The sequence below is a fragment of the Humulus lupulus genome, chromosome 9 (assembly GCF_963169125.1).
Source record: "Humulus lupulus chromosome 9, drHumLupu1.1, whole genome shotgun sequence".
In the NCBI taxonomy this organism is placed as follows: Eukaryota; Viridiplantae; Streptophyta; class Magnoliopsida; order Rosales; family Cannabaceae; genus Humulus; species Humulus lupulus.
The window spans coordinates 89,422,505-89,432,970 of record NC_084801.1 but is presented as its reverse complement, the minus strand read 5'-3'; the positions used below and the strand labels follow the sequence as shown (position 1 = coordinate 89,432,970).

Genomic DNA, 10,466 nt, shown 5'->3' with positions numbered 1-10,466 from the left:
TTTATTCCTTTAGTTTTATAAATTCATAATTCATTATTTTTCGAATCAATTAGAATTAAAGATGAATTTTGGTAGTTAATAGCAGTCTTCGTGGGAACGACACTTGATTTATCACTTTATTACTTGTTACAATTATGTATACTTGCGTAATTCAAAATTCTCACAACAAGTTTTTGGTGTCGTTGTCGAGGACTGTATTATTAATATCAATATAGTTGATTTTTATTCTAAATTTGCTTTTATTTTAGTACTCATTTGGTTTGTGGCTGATATTGCACTTTCAGGAAATATTGGTATATGTAAACAAAACTGAAATTGAAAGAACTTGCAGACAAAACTGAAAGATTAAGAGACGGCTGGACTTTTCCATGGCTGAGAATCAAGGGAATGCAGCAGCCAATGCTGCTAATGTTAATAAAATACCAAATGTAGCAGAGGTCTCAGTGGAACAAGGACAAAGGATGCTTAGAGATTATGTGCTTCCTACAGTCACAGGAGTGCATTAATTCATCAGACACCCCACTATTGTTGTGAATAATTTTGAGATCAAGCCGAAAATACTACAAATGATGCAGTCTACTGTTCAGTTTGGGGGGTTTCCTACTGAAGATCCGAATTTGCACATAGCCAATTTCTTGGAGCAATGTGCAATTTTTTAGATGAATGGGATGAGTGATGATGCAATCAGACTAAGATTATTCCTATTTTCCCTAAGAGACTGAGTGAAGAGTTGGCTAATTTTGCTGCAAGCTCATTCTATAACAACATGGGAGGAGTTATCCTAGAAGTTCCTAGCAAAGTTTTTCCCTCTAGAAAAAGATGCAAAGTTGAGAGGGGAAATTAATAATTTCTACTAGACGGAAGGGGAATCGTTGTATGATGCATGGGAGATATTCAAATAGTTGTAAAGAAAGTGCCCACATCATGTTATAGATAAGTGGATGCTAGTCCACAACTTTTATAATGGGTTGAATTGTACTACTCGTACCATAATAAATGATGCAGTAGGAGGTTCGTTCATGAGCAAAAGTGCTAATGAAGCTTATGCATAGTTAGAGGAGATGGTGATGAAGTAACAGTGGCCAACTTAGAGGGGACAACCAAAGAAGGTGGCTAATATGATTCAATTGGATGCTATTTTCATCCTTACAACTCAAGTTGCAACTTTAACAAAATAATTACAACAGACCAATCTCCCATCCCAAGTCATGTAAGTACAAAATTTATGTGAGACATGTGGTAGTGCCCATCCACTAAATCAGTGCATTGTCCTATATATGAATAACATGCCCGTGGAAGAAGTGCAAGCCATAGGAAATTACCAAACACAAAACAATAACCCCTTTTCCATGTCATACAACCAAGGTTGGAACAACCACCCAAAAATTTCATGGTCAAATAATCGAACCACATAACAACCTTATCCTTAACCCCAGCCACAATATCAACCTCCACAAAATAAACAGTCTTTTCCACAACCCCAACAATCTTATCAACAACCTCCACCTGGCTTTTATCAACCACAAAATAGAACCACAACAGCCAATGCTCATGAAACAACATGAAACACAGCCTGATGTACTAAACTTATTCATGACCGAGACAAGGGCATCGATAAGGAGTTTGGAGACTCAAATAGGATAGTTGGCTACTTTGATGACAAACATAGCTCAAGGAAATTGGCCTAGCACTACTAAGGTGTATTCTAAAGAACAGTGCCAAGCCATGACCTTGAGAAGTGAAACACAGTATGCAGAGCAAAAAAGTAATCAACAAGAGGATATGAGTTAGGAGAAAAAGGCACAAGGCACAGCGGGAAAGAAGTCTACTGAAGAGAAGGTTACTGAAGGCCTTTTAGAGAAAGAAGTATTACCACCAGTGATCATTGAGCATCATATAAAAACTCCTTATCCATAGAGACTCCATGAGTAAAATTTAGATAAACATTTTGTGAAGGTTTTAGAGGTGTTCAAGAAGCTACACATTAACATACCTTTCACTGAAGCACTAGAACAGATGCCTAGCTATGTCAAGTTTATGAAGAAGATCATGTCTAATAACCAAAAGATAGGAGATTATGAAACAGCAACATTGACTGAAGAGTGTAGTGTCATTTTGCAAAGAAAGCACCCACAAAAGTTAAGAGATCCTGGTAGTTTTACTATATTGTGCACCATTGGGGAGTTTGAATGCAAGCATGCGTTGTGTGATCTAGGGGCAAGTATAAATTTGATGCCATTGTCAATATTCCGCAGACTTGGGTTGGGAGAATCTAGGCCCACGATACTGACATTACAACTGGTAGATAGATGAGTTAAGAACCCAAGAGGTATTATAAAAGATGTGTTGGTGAAAGTAGATAAGTTTATTTTTCCAATGAATTTCATTGTTCTTAATATTTAGGAGGATGAGAATGTCCCAATTATTCCGGGGAGACCATTTTTAGCAACTGGGCAAGCTTTGATAGATCTGCAAAAAGGAGAATTACGGTTAAAAGTATAAGTGATGAAGTTGTATATAATGTATTTGTTGACGGTAAGAACTCATCAATGATACAAGGTCAGAAAATTCAAATTAGATTGTGAAAGATATCTAAGAATAAGATGGAAAGAACTTGAATCAGTAGAAAATACAGAACTACAATGGAGCAAAGATCATATATTTCTTAAATGTCTCTCCACGCAATCAGTTTTCCAACCCCTTAACCTGAGGGGTCGAAACTTATTTGTAGGTGGGCTCTATTAGCCCCTGATACAAGTAGGTTCCAGGGTCAAGGACGTATGCAGATATAAGGTTAGGGTAGTGGCTCAAGACATAGTGGTGTCTACCCAGACAATGCCAAAGTAGTGGTGCAGGACATCGTACTGTCGACTCTGGTATATGGTCGGGGGTGCTCAGGGAGTGCCTCCACTCTCCGTACAAGTTCGTACCGCCACTAGCCGTCAAACGCGGATGATAGGACCACGCCTTTGTCCTCTTCATGATCGTACATCCCATATCAGTACACGTACCTTGTACCCAGTCATCCTCATCAATTCATGTTTGGTGCCTAATGATTATTTGACATGCTCGTTTGGTGTTTCCAAGTGTTCCTCGTACACATATCGAGGAGGCTCCAAACTTCACATGTGATGAGAAACCAAGGCGCGGGGGTGCCTCGCTGGTGGCACCTACTTCTCGAAGGGAATTAGGGCCTCTTCAGTGAGGCACGAGGTGTTTGTGGCAAGAAAAGGTGTACGTAGGAGGCTGAGCGAAGGTCTCGCATAACAAGATGCTAGTGATCCTTTGAGGGTCTGACATAGCGAGACGACCCTTGGAGACCCTCGTTTGGATGCAACGGTCTATGTAGTTGGGACACGAGGGACCATGTGAGGCTGGCCTAGGTTTGGATGCATGCGCCTACAGGCATGGGACAAATGAGATGTAGTGAGGCTGCACCCTCGCATAGCAAGGCTAGCCTAGGTGTAGATGCATACGCCTATGGTCGCGGGACACGCGAGAGGTAGTGAGGCTGGCATTTCGTGTTCACATGGAGGCTTGGCGCGATGTTTTGCGTAGATGCTGTGTGTGGGAGGCTATCCTTGAACCTCACATTGTGAGGGTGTTGCCTCAGGGTACCTGTGTTCAGGTGCTTGGGTGTGCATGGGAGCCTCGCACGACGCGGCACAAGGTAGCCTCGCATAGTGAGACATAGGGTAGCCTCACATAGCAAGACATAGGGTAGCCTTACATGTCAAGTTCCTCATATGACAGCCCTTGAAGACCTACACTTCGATGTATGTGTCTATGCATCTCAACTCTTGAGCTTATCATCCTAGCGTAGGCACATCGGACCTCGCTATACAAAGCCTTCAAGAATGAACACTACTTTAAATATTTCTTAGGAAATTATTCAACATTTACACTTGCCCCCAAGTCTATAAGTGCACTTTCAAGTGTGCTTGTAGACTTTTTCTTCATTTCTTGTTTGATATGTATGGCAAGTTTTGGGAGACTAAACCTTGGTATGCTATCCAATGTTGCTTGAAGAAACACAAAGTGGGTTTGAAGTTGTGTTTCTTTATATTGTCCAAAGAAACACACAAACCTTCTAACTTTGGTGATGATCCAAGTGTGTCCCTAAGATTGAATAAGGGCCAACCATTTCCAAGCCCGGATCCCAAGGTTACCAGTGCTTCTGATCTCAACCCTTCATGTGAATACGCATCCAATGCCTAGGAGGCCTTGATTTCCCCTATAAATACCCCAAGGCTTGAAGTCACTTCTCCACAGTAAGACTTGCCTAGCCTAATGGTATTTCCTTTAAGCCACTTTCAAGAGCTCAAAGGTTATATCCTCCCTAGAAGCATTCTTGAGGTAATTTTCTCCCCAATTCATTTATTCGTCCTCCTTCTATCCCCCCCCCCCCCCCTTTTATTTATTTATTTATCTATGTTTCCTTATATTGGGCTTGCACTGCAGTGGCGCTAGGCATTCTCTTGCTACTAATGTCTCATCCTCCCTTATCGCTCATCCGACCTTACGCCCTCATAAGTCTATCCTCGCACACCTGTGGCTCCACACATATACCTCCAGGTATGCCTCCTTCCTCCAATGATACATATGCTTTCTTCATCTATTACATGGGGGTAGAATTACTCGCTGTACTACACTCATTGTTTAGAGGTTGTTATTCTCTTTTCGTATGGCCTTTCAAGTACATATGCATAGACCTTTTTCTTATACCCCTCATACTCATGTTGTAGATATAGGGTTATCCTTACGCACACACGCCCTCGAGTCTTAGCTGGCCCATGGCATCTAGGTGATGTCCCGAAGGTTCATCTAACGTTGAATTCATTGAGTTGTCATCCTCTGACTCTAAGGCCAATGTTCGCAGACCCTCTAATCATGGGGGTATGCGAATGCTCTACCTCCAGAGACTATCCTACGTCAGACAAAAAGCGCGCGGCCTAGAGAAGGAGCTAAAATCTAATACCACGGACGAGGGTTTAGGTTTCTCCCCCTGGCATGCGACATACGTTTCCCAGCTACAATCATCCCTTCAAGATTGCCTTTCTGAAATTGCTTGCCCAGAAGACTGAGCCTTTTTCCTTTTGTGGTGACAAGTCTCTCAGTCATAGGGGTCCTTTCTTCGAAGGCGATAAATGTGAATCAGTTGAACTGGAGTTTCTTTCTATGATCCCACCCAGGCTTCCTCCTCTGCCCCGGTCTTACGCCCTAGGGTCAAGCAAAGTGCTGGTAGATATAAGATGTGTGAGGAGTCTTCTAGGATCCTTAGAAAGTCTATAGCTCATAAACTGCCTATCTCTGTCCAGGTACCCAAGATGCCGAAGAGAACCTCTGACACTTCCGAAGACGCGGGCAGGTTTAGCTTTACCAGCGTTAAACTAGCCAACATGTTAAAGGCTCATCACCTAGCATCAAATCTCATGTTCATGGCATCTGACCTGCCCGAAGGGTTCATGGCCTTCAGCGACTCCATCAAATCGGGCATAGCTCTGCCGCTTCACCCCTTCTTCATTAGAGTACTTAAGTATTTTGAACTGGCACCTCTACAACTGTCCCCCAATTCATGGGTGATGTTGAGCAGCTTATACGTGCTATACCAACAAGTGCACTCTAGAGGGCCTTCCATGAGCGAGGTTCACTACCTCTTCACTCTGAGGGCAAATTCATTTGCTCCTGGGTTCTACCAGCTTCAAAAAGCTGCAACCTTTAAAAGGTATCCTCTCATGGAAGGTTCCATTTCAAACAGGGGCTCGTGGAAAGCTGACTACTTCTTCACCTATAGTGGATCCTCCCAACACACTCGCTTTAACACTCCAAGTAAGGCAATTCTCACCTTGAGCTCATACATGAGAGGTTTTTCTTTTACACTGCTTTTCTTTCATGTTTTATCTAACCACAGTTATTTCTTTTCTCTTGATGGCAGGTCTTGTAGGGGTTGTTGGTTCTAACTTGAAATCATCGGCTCGTGATCGGGTAATGAAGATCCTGGACATACTGGCCGAGTGCAAACAGGCCTGTGCTCTTTTTACAGAGAGCAATCATCACTTGTACAAGTTGTTGACCCTGGACCAATCCGTCTCTCTATGCTCCGTCTCATCTGAATCCACAAGTCAGTGGCTTTATGGCCATGATGAAGGTAATTATGACGAGGCAGCCGATACGAACTATGTCTACCCATCGGGCGATCATATAGATATTGAGGAGACGGTTGTGTCTGAGAACTACTCGTGCCTACACTCTTTGGCCGGCAAGGCTAGGGACATGGCCGACGACGGACATACTGGCGGTGGAACCTCTCAGGTGCCACCATCGATGCCTGTCGACGAGTTTGCCTTCAACGCTTCTATCCCCCGCCCTTCTGCGCCTAAAGGAAATTTTGTCATTCCATCTTTTGTTGGGGCTCCTCTACCCTTGGGGGGATGTTCTAGGCGGGGCTCTTCGGGCGCCTCTTTACCTAAGGAGGTGACTCCGTGCTCTTCTGCCCTCCGCACCTCTGCAGATGGATCAGGACCTTCTCGGTCCCCTTCCTTGTCCAAATGTGCCTTGGCTGGCGCACACATTTCCCCCAGTCAAGCTTATGCTTCTGCCTTTAAAGATCATCCTCTGGCAAGGAGGTATGGAGAAACAATGTGCCATCACCTGAGAAACTTTCCCAAGGGCGAGTGGGGAACCTTGCAGGACGTCCCTGATGTTGAGCTCGAAGACGCCTATATGCACGCCTCCTTGTAGGTACTTGTTAAAACCTTTGAATAATAATAATAATAATTTTTTTTTGACATTGCTTAACCCCCAAGGTTGTATTCTATGTTTTTTCTTTTGGCCTTACTTAAGCTTCTATCCTGGGTCACCGGCTTATCGCCTCAAGCTCTTCATCCGCACAACAGATTCAACACCAACTTGAGGAGGCCATGGGGAACCTTTCGATGGTTGAGGCCGAGAAGGATGCTTTATCAGCACGGATTTGTGACTTGGAGGTGCAAGTGGCCGAGGTAGTTCATACAATACTTTCGTAGCATCCTCCTCATCAACACATCGCAAGAGTGGCACAGAAAACCCCCTCTTGTATAAGATCCCGTCTACCAAGGTGTATTTAGCAGCCTTATACACCAACCTCCAAGCCTCTCTCTTGTCGGTTGGCATAACTCCATCCTTCCAGTAACTTATAATCGGGTCGGCCCATGACTCCTTTGGGATGCTGACCATGTGAACATTTGAATTAATGATTCTTGGCCTCGGTAAGTATTCCACAAGTACTAATTCAAGGATATCCCCATCTTTAGTGGAAGCCAGCTTTGTGAGGGCATCAACATGGGTATTCCTCTTTCTCGGGATTTGCTCTATGCTATACTCCACCAACTACCCCAGATAGCCTCTTACGCTTTTCAAGTATGCAACCTTCTTAAGACCCCTCGCCTGATACTCACCCTTCACCTGGAACACCACTACCTATGAGTCACTAAAAATGTGTAGATGTGTTACCTTTAGCCCCTAGGCCAACCACAACCCTGCTAGAAGCGCTTCGTATTCTGCCTCATTGTTCGAGGCTTCGAACCCAAATCGTATTGCACAGTACATCCTGTGTCCTTCGGGTCTAGTCATCACGATACCTGCTCCAGATCCTCCTTCGTTGGATGCTCCATCCACATTCAGGCTCCATTCTTCAGAACTCCTTGGCTCTCCTTCTACGACTGACTGTCCCTCTTCTTCATCTCCTCCTTCATTTGGTCGATAGGTGAACACCACTATGAAGTCTGCAAGCACTTGTCCATTGATGGAGGTCCTTGGGATATAAGTAATGTAAAATTGACTCAACTCGATCGACCATTTCATCAGTCTCCCCGAGGTTTCAGGTTTATGCAAGACCTGTCTTAAAGGGCTATGAGTGAGTACTTCGATCACATCGGCATGGAAGTAGGGCCTCAACTTCCTTGAAGCCACAACTAACGTGTATGCCAACTTCTCTATCTCAGGGTATTTGTTCTCCGATCTACTAACCATTTACTGACGTAGTACACGGGTTGCTAGTGCTTCTTCTCTCCTTTAACCAGGGCAGCGCTTATGGCATGCTCGGATACTGCCAAGTATAAGTATAGCCTTTCGCCCTTTTCAGGTTTTGCCAACAAGGGTGGCTTCCCTAAGTGTTCTGTCAACTTGATAAAAGCATCCTCACATTCTTCATCCCAAGAAAACTTTTTGCTCCCTTTTAGGATGTTGAAGAAGGGGAGGCACTTGTCCATAGACCTCAAAATGAATCTATTAAGGGCTACCACCCGCCCTGTTAGACATTGCACCTCCTTCTTGTTCTTGGGTTGGCTCATTTCTATTAGGGTCTTTATCTTATCAGGATTAGCTTCGATGCCTCTGGAGTTGACCATGAAACTTAAGAACTTTCCCGAGGATACACCGAAAGTGCACTTGAATGGATTCAGCTTCATTCGGTACCTCCTGAGTGTGTCAAACATCTCACCCAGGTCTTTATTGAGTTCTGCGGCATTTCTGGTCTTCACCAGCATATCATCAACGTATACCTCCATGTTCCTCCGTATTTGGTTAGTGAACATTTTGTTCACCAATCTTTGATAGCTGGCACCCGCGTTCTTTAATCCGAAAGGCATCACTTTATAACAATAGAGTCCTTTATCCGCTATAAATGACGTATGCTCTTCGTCAGCTGGGTTCATAGGTATCTGGTTGTATCTAGAGTAAGCATCCATAAAGCTAAGTAACTCATGCCTGGCCGTCGCATGCACCAGCTGATCTATCCTAGAAAGCAGAAAACTGTCCTTAGGACAATTGAGGTTTGAGAAGTCAACACAAGTCCTCCATTTTGCATTCAGTTTTGGGACTAGCACTGGGTTTGATACCCATATATGATAGAATAATTCGCGGATGAACCCATTGACTTCAACTTGTCAACCTCCTCCTTTAAGGTTGCGTACCTCTCTAGGTCAAATGCTCGTCTTTTTTGCCTAACGGGCCTCGCCTCAAGGGCGATACTCAAATGGTGGCACATGATAGGAGGATTTATTCCCACCATGTCTTCGTGACTCCAAGCGAATACATCCAGATTGTTCTTCAAAAACCTTACCAACTTCTCCTTCGCGTCGCTCTGAAGGCTTTTTCCCACCTTCAACTTTCGCAATGGCTTTTCCATCACCATGATCTCCTCTACCTCCTCCACGGGTTCTGCCCCTGGCTCCTCCATGATTTTGGGGTCTAGTTCCTGTGGGTTTGTTCCCCCACGTACCAACATCACCATCAATTCTCGCGGTTTCACAGACGTGCGAAAGGGAGGTGTTATAACACTCGTTTGCCTCTCTTTGGTCTCCTTTCATACTCGCTACTCCACCGAGAGTTGGGAACTTGACGGCGAGGTGATATATTGAAGTTGTCACTTTCAATTCTCTTAGGGATGGTCGCCCCAATACCGCATTGAAAGTTGAAGCACAATCTACCACGACGAAGTTTTCCATGACTATGGTCTGTCTAGGTTGTTCTCCCATGGTGAATGCCAATTCAATCACCCCTAAGGGTTGTATCGAGTCCCCCGTGAATCAGTATAAGGAGGATTGACAGGGTTTCAAGTGTCTGACACCCAAACCCATCTTCTCCAAGGCAGGGCGATATAAGATATCCACAGAACTTCCGTTGTCTACGAGGACCCAATGCACCCGCATGTTGGCCAACTGAACTGTCAATACCAAAGGATAATTATGGGGAAAGTGCAACCCTCGTGCATCCTCCTCCGTGAAAGTGATTGAGTCATTTTCTCCCTTAATGCTTTTCAGGGGTCATTGCTCCAAACTCATGACACACGATGGTGGACTCCGTTGGGCTTCTCTAGCGTACCTGTCTCAACCCTTCCTGGACTCTCCCCAAAACCTCAAACCTCTGAAGATCATTCTCACTTCTCTTTGTATCTCCAGGGATCTTCCTTATGCCTGAGGTATCACCAGCTCGTCCTCTGATTTCTGCTTTTCCCTTCTGACATATCGACATAGGTGCCCCCTGCGAATGAGCTTTTCAATTTCTTCCTTCAAATGGGTACATTCTGTCTTGGTATGGCCGATATCCTTGTGGTACTGATAATATTTTCTAGGGTTCCTCTTGGACCAGTCTTTCCTCATCGGTGGAGGCCTCTTGAAGTGAACCCGATCCTCATTTGTGAGGTCAATATGTTCTCTGGTGTCCGCCAGGCTTGTATAGAAGGTGTAAGTCATTTTCCTATGGTCGCTTCTGTGTTTGGGCCTTCTCTGTTGATCATCTCTTGGCCCTTCATAGCCTTCTTCTTCTTCGCCCCGTTCGACCCTTCATTGACTGGGGGCTTTACATGGGATTTGTTTTTTCCTGCTTTTAAGTTCGCATGGCCATCCTCCACACGAATGTACTTTTGTGCCCTTTCATAGAAATCATCTAGGTTAGTGACTTCCCTTTTGAGCATATTATCCCACAAC

At 44.4% G+C, this 10,466-nt stretch overlaps 1 non-coding gene across 1 annotated transcript; it reads right to left on the bottom strand.

The window, feature by feature from the left end:
• Nucleotides 1–824: 824 nt before the first annotated feature.
• Nucleotides 825–931, bottom strand: LOC133803028 (small nucleolar RNA R71). Its single transcript, XR_009877761.1, has one exon. It is a non-coding gene; the product is annotated as a small nucleolar RNA R71 (small nucleolar RNA).
• Between the last annotated feature and the right edge of the window lie 9,535 nt (nucleotides 932–10,466).